The sequence below is a fragment of the Mirounga leonina genome, unplaced genomic scaffold (assembly GCF_011800145.1).
Source record: "Mirounga leonina isolate KUSES-001 unplaced genomic scaffold, KU_Mleo_1.0 Mir_376, whole genome shotgun sequence".
NCBI classification, from domain to species: domain Eukaryota; kingdom Metazoa; phylum Chordata; class Mammalia; order Carnivora; family Phocidae; genus Mirounga; species Mirounga leonina.
Genome location: NW_023270718.1, coordinates 8,486,650 through 8,496,579, shown reverse-complemented (window position 1 = coordinate 8,496,579; position 9,930 = coordinate 8,486,650). Strand labels below are relative to the sequence as shown.

General features: G+C 48.0%; 1 long non-coding RNA gene across 1 annotated transcript; it reads left to right on the top strand.

Moving 5' to 3' along the window:
* LOC117997939 lies at positions 1-3,153 on the top strand. The gene is made up of 2 exons (XR_004675921.1): positions 1-713; positions 858-3,153. It is a non-coding gene; the product is annotated as an uncharacterized LOC117997939 (long non-coding RNA).
* Positions 3,154-9,930: the final 6,777 nt, after the last annotated feature.

Here is a 9,930-nt window from a genome sequence, read left to right as displayed (position 1 = left end):
TGAGATGTAGATGTGTGTATACAGATCGATCGATCTATCTCTCTATCTATCTATTTATCTAGCTATCATCTATCATCTCTCTATGTATCTACCACTGCAGGTATTTCTAACTATATGAAGAATGAATTAATGAACATATTCAAGGATGAATACTCTAGGTACAGATTAAAATGCAGACCCTGAAGAATGGGAGCTGGTTGATATGGAGCGAAGGGGACCCTGCCCCAGACATTGGCCCCTCTGTGCTCCTGACACATCCCCTCGTCCATGGACGCTGGGTCCTCAGCTACTGAATGAGTGGGAACTCTCGTCTGCAGGGACATGAGCACAGGAGGTTTGTGTCCCAGACTGAACAGAGAACATACAAGGACATGATGATTTCTGTGTGGGGAGCCCATTTTTCTCTGCAATCCTGAGCTCCTGGGGCACAGTCAGAATCTACCCAGAATGACTCAGAAGTCAAGTCTGAAATCAAGGAAAACAAGGAGGCTGAAGGAATCCAGTGAGGAGAGCAGAGGAACCCCTGCTAGTGCAGAGAAGGGTTAGTTCAGGAACTGTACAAAAACTACATAGTGACAGGTTGAGGGATATAGAACACAGAGCAGAGGGCAGGCTGGACGGGGGTCTCCAGCTCCTTCCATCTGCTTCCATCTTCCCTGCAGGAACAGCTGACACCGTGAGCCCACCCCAAAACAATTCAGACCCCAGCAGTGGTAAGTAGAAGAATGTCTCAGTGATGGGGCTGGGATGGAGGGGGTGTCCTGTCAGGGGGAGGCGGGTGTCCTGGGTCGACATGCGGCATCCGGGCTCATTTGGGTCCACACTGACCTCTGCACCCTCTCTGTCCTCATTCTTAGCCTCAGATCGCAGGGATTACACGGTGGAGAATCTGATCCGAATGGGCGTGGCTGCCTTGATCCTGGTGGTCCTCGGGATTCTGCTACTCGAGGCTCAGCACAGCCAGGCAAGGACCCCAGGTGCAGCCAGGAGCTAAACACAAGCGGGAGCCAACCCACCATTCCCTGTGGCAGACCTTTGGACATCAATCTAATCTGCCCAAGGGGGTCTGGAAGAAAGCCTGCAGCTCATGCTGGCTGATCTGCCTGCTGAGAACATCCAGGGGAAACATGGTTTAGATGCCAGGAAATGTCTGGGCTGTTCTCAGTCCAGGACTCGTCCCCCATGAACTGTGGTGCTTTCCCTCCTGCCATTGTTGGACATCCTTGACTGCCCCCCGTCTTTCCTCATCCCTGTGACTTGAGGGTTCGTCCCACACGGCAGGGTCGGGTTCATACCTTCCTACAGCAGCAGCTCTGGTCCACTTTCATGGGATACATTTCCCTTTACTCGCCATTTCCTCATTCCCTGATGTGCACCTCCATCCCTTCAGCCCAAAACACAAGATCTGTTTTCCTAAGTAAATAGATGGGTGAAAATCAGGTCCACTTTGGAACACATCAATCCAAACCCTTGCCCTAAACCCTCTCTGGAATCGTGGAGGTCTTCTCTCCTCATCTGATGACACCTGGTAGAGTTTTCCAGAAATACCATCAGTTTGAGGGAGCTCAGGGGTGTTTGAAGTGAAGCCTGGTGGTGAGCTACTACCCTGACTCCAAGATATAAGTGGTTTTTTTAAAATGTTGCGACTCGTGGCATTTGCCCATTTCTTTGGTGTAAACACTCCCATCATGGCCAATATCAAGGAGCCGCATGAATGCACCCTGTGCCCAGGTGGGAGTCATGGATACAGCACCTTTCACAAGTGAGTGGGATCCAGCTGCAGGCACACCTCACTGGTGAGCACGACGTGCACGTGTGCTTCCTTCTATTTTAAAGGTCCTGGTGTTTCCCACCTCAGTGTGATGCCACAGTTTCAGAGAAATTGTGATGCCCAAATCCTCCTGCATGCACAGGAGAGGCAAGAGAACACAAGGGCAAAATCCAAAGTTGGAGAAAATACTATGCACTTAGACTGCCGGTACATTACTGGTAGAAGTGTAAGTTGCTACAAGCAATTTGAGGAGTAGATCAGAATCCCCTGGTGGAAGGAAGGGACACAGCTCTGGCCCATAACTCCACACCCTAGAGGAAACTGGGCACATATGCATGGTGACTCCTGCAGGAGAATATTGACAAGGCTATTGCTCTGTGTAGACAAAGCCATACAAATAGAATTACAATTAATGAATGTTTGTGTTACGTGTATGTAATGGACTATTTTATGGCCAAAAAAAGCACAAATTAAAATACCAAGCAATCATATAAATCACTTTGGAACTAAACTAAAAAAAAAAAAAACCCAAGGGAAATTTTGAGAACCAGGTGTGTAGAGTTATTCCATTATATACATAAGTGCAAAGAAGAAGCGTGTATTATTTAAGGAGGCAAAGTTATGTTTAAGCCTATAAATAAAGGAAGGGAAAGAATCCCATGACATCTCTCAGGTGGTAAACAACATGGTGATGTTGAAGGTTTTGTTCAGGATGGAAACCACCATCTGGAGCACTGGTGGTGTTCTCCATGATGCTAGTCTGTCGACTCAGGGTCCACGTGTTGTTCCTGGTAAAGAACACATTTCTCTCTGTAACCTGCACCTAGTCTGCAGACACCTTAGTGAGATGGGGCTGAAGTGGGATGGAACAGCCATAGTCTACACTAGATCCTGAGCATCATCCAAAGTCACCTTGGATCTGACACAATGCCTAGTCCCATGATGGCACTGAGGTCCCTCAAAACAGGATCACTATCTACCTGCGGAGACTCCCCTGAGTCTGATCAGACAATGAGCCACGTCCCAGGTAAGAAGCTGGCTCTCTGAACAGCCACTTCAGTGTCATGGACTGTGTGGTTAGCTATTAAAAACTGGTTCGAATGAGTCAGGACCTGTCATTCCTGGTAATCTGAACCAGGTTGGAGATCATCGGTGTGGACCTGGGGCCACTACAGAGACTGGGAATGGCCATCTCTGACTCTGGTTGTCTACTTCGACGATCTGGGGTCATGACAGCAGGAACTCTTACTCCACCATCCTGCTATCTGTCTGTCTGTACGTCTGCTGTATGAATTCTCACATCCTCCAGCTTTTCAGATGATGTACTTTCATCTTCCCTTTTTCTTCATATTTCATAAATTAAACAAATATCGCATGTCTTACTCTTTTGCTTCCATATTTTTGTCCATGTTCCTTAAAAGGAAAACTGGGGTCTTCACTCAGCAGCTCTTGCCTGAAAACACTAACAGAAAGCATAATTTGCAAATAGCCTAAGATCTAAATAGCAGAGCAGATCCACACATGTCCACCATACTGTCCCCAGAGAGTGTGTTCTCACACCCATGCCTGTTCTGCTTTGGAAAATCCTCCGTGGATCTCCTATTCTTTCTCACGAGATGGTCCTTGCTGCTGAGTCAGGCGTTCAAGGCTCTTCATGGTGAGCCTGGCTAACCTGTCCAGACTTATTTCCATCTGAATCTTGCCCCTGCTCTGATCATCAGTTCATTATTCCCAAATTTGGGCATAAGATAGTAAGTACATGTTGCTCATGCATCAGGGGTGAGCTGATGCCGGGGAATCCTGCTGAAGTACCTCAGTCTCATTCAGATGTCTGCTTCGAGAGCTTCCAGAAAGCGTGCACTGTCTTTGATTGACAATCTGGGGGTGACTAGGCTCTGCATCGTGGATCTCTAACCACTCCAACGTCTATTTCTGGAATACCGCCAACGAGATGGAGAAGCACAAAACAGGGAGAACACGCACGATGCATCTTGTTGCCAACATGCAGTTGTGGACATGCCCCTTCCAGTTTACTTGACTTATCAGATCATGTCACAAGGTGGACTTCAGAGTGGGAACTTGGGCTCCACCACATGGACAGGCACTGAAAATACTCACTTCCAAAGGATGCAGTACAGGAAGGGAAAGCACTAAGTCTACAGTGGGGAGATGCAGGAAAGCTTGAACAACCACATGAATATCAGATGAGGTGTATTTCACAGCAAACAATAGTATCACCGAAAAAGAAGGACAGTGCCTGATAAAGGGGTTTCCTCTGTAAGAAAACATAACAATTCTCAATGTGCAACCACCAAAAAGCACAGCTTCAAAATGCAAAAGACAAAAAATGGCTTGAACAGGCAGGGGGTTAGGGGGCTGACTCAAAGGGTAGCACATGTGAGTCTTGATCTTGGGATCTTGAGTTCAAGCCCCATGTTGGGTGAGGAGCTTACTTGAATAAAAAATATACGTGTGTGTGTGTGTGTGTGTGTTTAATTTCTTGGACGGAGAAGAAATGGGGAACTCCACAACCAGGGAGAGACCTCAACACTCTTGATTATTCTTTTTTTTTAAAGATTTTATTTATTTATTTGAGAGAGAGAATGAGAGACAGAGAGCACGAGAGGGAAGAGGGTCAGAGGGAGAAGCAGACCCCCTGCTGAGCAGGGAGCCGGATGCGGGACTCGATCCCAAGACTCCGGGATCATGACCTGAGCCGAAGGCAGTTGCTTAACCAACTGAGCCACCCAGGCGCCCCACTCTTGATTATACTTACACTTTACATGCGAATTGTGGTGCCACCATTCCTGAATGGGAGATGATCTGCAGACTCCTTCCTCTCCTGGTCCACTTTCCATATGCCTCACTGTCCTCAAGCAGGAGCTCTGGGGAGGACCCCTCTCCTCTGAACCCTGTAGCATCTTTACAGTTTGCGTGGAGAGCTATGCCCAGCACCGACGTCTGCTCTGAGGGGGCAGAATGAACAAGACGGTGTGTCCTGAGATGTTGGAGCCACAGGTCCTGTTGCCCATGGGAAGGGGCAGGTCAGCCAGGGGCACTGCTTATGAGAATGAAAAGCTGCCCCGCAGGCCAGGGAGAGGATCCCACCCTCCTCCCACACCCCTTGTTCACTGCTTCTCTGAGGAGGATGCTGTTGGGGTCTCCAGGCAGCCTGGCTGGAGAGGAGAGAAGCTTGCCCTCCATCCCTGTCTCTTACACCTCACAGCCAACCAGCCAGCAGAAACCACTCAGCCTCCTTCACCCCTGTCCTGTCCACCCCACAGCCTACCCTGCAGCCCACACCTGGACACAGCTGGCCCGTGCAGCCGCATCCCCCACCTTGCCGGGGCTCTGTGCTCCAGGGCCACCTGCTTCTCCAGGTCACCCCGCACACACCCATCTCTGCAACTTCCCTTCAGCATCTGCCCCTTCCCTTCCCAGAGTCCACCCCTGGTCCTCACCATCCCCGGGGTCAACTGCTTGCTCTTCCAGCTGAACCCGGGGCTGTTCCCGGTGAGTCCAGATGTGACGCTCCAACCTCAGCTGCCATTCTGCCTTCCTCCACCCAGACTGGGGCAGTTTCCTGTGACACACCCACAGTCCTGCACACGCACGTGCACACGCACTCACACAATCATGCTGGGCCCGTAGACACTTCCCCAATTTCCCAGATCAGCGCTCTGGAAGCTTTTCCTCTTCGGCTCCTGTGAAAGTAGAGGCAAAGGTAATGTCTGCATCCCTTCTCTCCTGTGGAAGCGTGTTTATGAATCAGGAGGGGGGGTGTGAGCTTCATGTGATCAATCCATATACATCATTTGGAATACCAGCTGACGCTCAAGGTTTGCCTTCAATTATTGTGTTTATTTTATTTTATTTTATTTTATTTTATTTTATTTAAATTATGTTATGTCAGTCACCATACAGTATATCTTTAGTTTTTGATGGAGTTCTCAAACTCAACACCAAAAAACCCCAAATAATCAAGTCAAAAAATGGGCAGAAGACATGAACAGACACTTCTCCGAAGAAGACATACAAATGGCTAACAGATACATGAAAAAGTGTTCATCATCATTAGCCATCAGGGAAATTCAAATCAAAACCACATTGAGATACCACCTTACACAAGTTAGAATGGCAAAAATGGACAGGGAAAGAAACAACAAATCTTGGAGAGGTTGTGGAGAAAAGGGAACCCTCTTACACTGTTGGTGGGAATGCAAGTTGGTACAGTCACTTTAAAAAAACAGTGTGGAGGTTCCTCAAAAAACTAAAAATAGAGATACCCTAGGACCCAGCAATTGCACTCCTGGGTATTTACCCCAAAGACACAGATGTGGTGAAAAGAAGGGCCATATGCACCCCAATGTTCATAGCAGCAATGTCCACAATAGCCAAACTGTGGAAAGTGCCGAGATGCCCTTCAACAGATGAATGGATAAAGAAGATGTGGTCCATATATACAATGGAATATTACTCAGCCATCAGAAAGGATGAATACCCAACTTTTACATGCACATGGATGGGACTGGAGGGGATTATGCGAAGTGAAGTAAGTCAAGCAGAGAAAGTCAATTGTCATATGGTTTCACTTATTTGTGGAACATAAGGAATCGCATGGAGGACATTGGGAGAAGGAAGGAAAAATGAAGCGGGGGAAATCGGAGGGGGAGACCAACCATGAGAGACTAGGGACTCCTAGAAACAAACTGAGGATTTCAGAGGGGAGGGGGTGGGGGGATGGGTGAGCCCAATGGTGGGTATTGAGGAGGGCACGTGTTGTGTTTATTTTAATTATTGACTTACTTAAATTTATTTAGAGTCTCCTTTCCATGTACAATAGCAGCTAGTATGACCTTCATAGAACTTTCTGACCACAACAGTCCTTTGCTTAAATATTCCATAAACACTGGAAGAGGTGGCCATTTCCTCTGATGTGAAGACACCACAGCTACAAGAAACACGAAGAATCAGGGAAATATGACGCTACCAAAGGAAAAATCACATCTGCATTAGCCGACCATGAAAACAATGGAGATGGGTGAACTGCCTGACAATTCAAAATAATTTTCTCAAAGAACCTCGGTGAACTCACCTTCCACCAGGGGCCAGGAATACAAATGACAAAGGACAGTCTCTTCGATAAATGGTGTTGGGAAAATGAAACGTCCACATGAAGAAGATTGAGATTGGACCCTCACCTCACACCATATCACAAAAATCAACCCACATGGATTGAAGACGGAAACCTAAGACCTGAAACCATAAGACTACTGAAAGAAAACATACGGGAAAAGCCTCTTGACATCAATGTGGGCAATGATTTTGGGGATATGACCCCAAAAACATGGGCAACCGAGGCAAAAATAGACAAGCGGGATTGTCAAACTGAACACCTTCTGCTCGGCCAAGGAATCATCAACAGGGTGAAAAGGCAACTTACAGAACGGGAGAAAATCCTTGCAAACCACCCATCTGATAAGGGAGAGTTTTCAAATCTATAAGGACCTCACACAACTCAGTGCAATAATACCGATCATACTAAGAATAACCCAAATGAAAATGGGCAGAGGGCCCGAAAAGGCGTTTCTCAGAAGAAGACATCCAGAGGGCTGATCTGTATATGAAATGGTGCTCAGCATCACTCAGCTTCAGGGAAATGCAAATCAAAAACCTCAGTGAGACACCAGCTCCCACCTGTTAGAAGAGCTCTTATCCAAACAACAAGGTGTAACAAGCTTTGGCAACAGTGTGGAGAAAATGAACCCTTTGTGCACGGCTGCTGGGGGTGTAAATTGGTGCAGCCGCTGTGGAAGATCAGAATGGAGTTTCCTCAAACGATTCAAAAGAAAGCAACCCTGGGATCCATAGGATCCAGCAATCCCACTCCTGAGTCTATGTCCACAGTAAATGAAATCAGGATCTCAAAGAGACATCTGCACCCCCGCGTTCATTGCAACATTAACCACAACAGCCAAGATATGAAAACAACCTAAATGTCTGTCTACAGATGAATGGATAAAGAAAATACGGTATTTATGTGAAAGGAGCACTACTCCACCTTGAAAAAGGAAATCCTGTCATTTGCGACAACCTGGGTGAACCCGGAGGACATTATGGGAAGGGACTTACGCAAGACACAGAAGGGCAAGTACAGGGCGATCTCACTGATGTGTAAAAAATCCCAAATAGCAAACTCCTAGACACCCAGTAGAATAGTAGTTTCAGGGGCCGGGCAAAGGGGGGCATGGGGAGATGTTGGTCAAGGGGTATCAAGTCTCAGTCATGCAGACGAGTAAGTTCTGGAGATCTAATGCACAGCATTAGATCTAATGCACAGCAATGTGACTGGAGCTAACTGGAGCCTTTTGCATGCTGCAAATTTGCTTAGAGGGTAGGTCTTCAGTGTTCCCACCACACACAAACATGCACACGCACACACACACAAGTGCTCACTGCATGAGGTGCTGGATACATTAATTAGCTTCAATGTGGTCATCACTCCACAACCACACATTTATCAAAACATCAAGTTATGTACCTGAAATATATACAATTTCTATTTGTCATTTATACCTCAATAAGGTGGAAGCAATATTGTTTCATTTAGGGCGCCTGGGTGGCTCAGATGGTTAAGCGTCTGCCTTCGGCTCAGGTCATGATCCTGGAGTCCCGGGATCGAGTCCTGCATCGGGCTCCCTGCTCAGCAGGGAGTCTGCTTCTCCCTCTGCCTCTCTCTCTCTCTCTCTGTCTCTCATGAATAAATAAATAAAATCTTTTAAAAAAATATTGTTTCATTTAATTACACCAAGCACTTTGGAAGTCACGTCATTTTTCATTTTAGATCATGGCACACGTGTTTAATGTGTGCGTTTACGTTTTTCTGAACAGGCGCTCATTACCGTCTCCCTTGAGGTAGGACAAGGTCCTAGTCGCAGGTCACCTGGACCGTGACCGCTCCTCTCTGGGTGTGTATGTGCACACCTGTGTGCACAGCCGTGTCTGTCTCTGGTATTTTCCAGTGCTTACATTTTTGCCATTTGTCCTTCAGGCTGCACCTCACCTTCTCCATCCTGGGTTCCTGTTCACACCTGGGTTCCTATTCTTTTTTTTTTTCTTAAGATTTTTTTTTAAGATTTTATTTATTTATTTGAGATAGAGAGAATGAGAGAGAGAGAGAGAACACATGAGAGGGGATAGGGTCAGAGGATGAAGCAGACTCCCTGGGGAGCAGGGAGCCCGATGCGGGACTCGATCCAGGGACTCCATGATCATGACCTGAGCCGAAGGCAGTCGCCCAACCAACTGAGCCACCCAGGCGCCCTTTTCTTAAGATTTTATTCATTTATATGGGGGGGGGTGGGCAGGAGCTGAGAGAGAGGGACAAACAGACTCCGGGCTAGGCACAGAGCCTGATGTCAGGTTTGACCCAGAGCTAGATCCCACGACCCTGAGATCATGACCTGAGCCGAAATCGAAATCGAGAGTCAGAGCCTTAAGGGACGGAGACACACAGGCGCCCCCTGGGTTCCTGTTCTAAGGGAACTGCAACACTTAGCATCCGCTCACTGAGAGTGAAATAGTCGACTACCTAAAAACGTGCAGTTCTGCAAATGCCTTCTCTCCCGTTCTCTCTGTACAGCAAGTTGCAGGGAAACCCTTTCTCATTTCCTTGTGTGAGTGTATGACTCCAGTCCTGGGAGAGGCAGCTACAGCTGGTGGTTAAGGGATCCAACCCCAAAGCCCTTCTTGTCTCTCCTGAGGATGCAGCCCGACCTTCTGTTGGAGCCCTGACCCCTCGGCAGTGAGAGGACCCTGGGGAAGCCCTCTGTGTCCACACTGGTGGAAACATCCTCCCTAGGAGCCCTCCGAGGTCCCAGGCACCAGGGGAGACTCAGCTGGGTTCTCTGTTCCCTGCTGGGGTTCCACCTGCATCTGGAAATTTCATTTCCCGTTTACTTGCATGTGTCTGTGGCTGCATATTTCAGACGTACCGTGAGTGGCAGTCCTGGTATTCTGAGCAGACGAGGTCTCCAGTGGGCACACGAACCAGCCACCTGACCGCAGAGTCTGGCCCCAGGACCCCGTCACCGCAACAGGACCCCCAGCCCACGCTCGTCCTACCTGGTCTGGAAACTCACAGCTCCCCATCCCTCCCG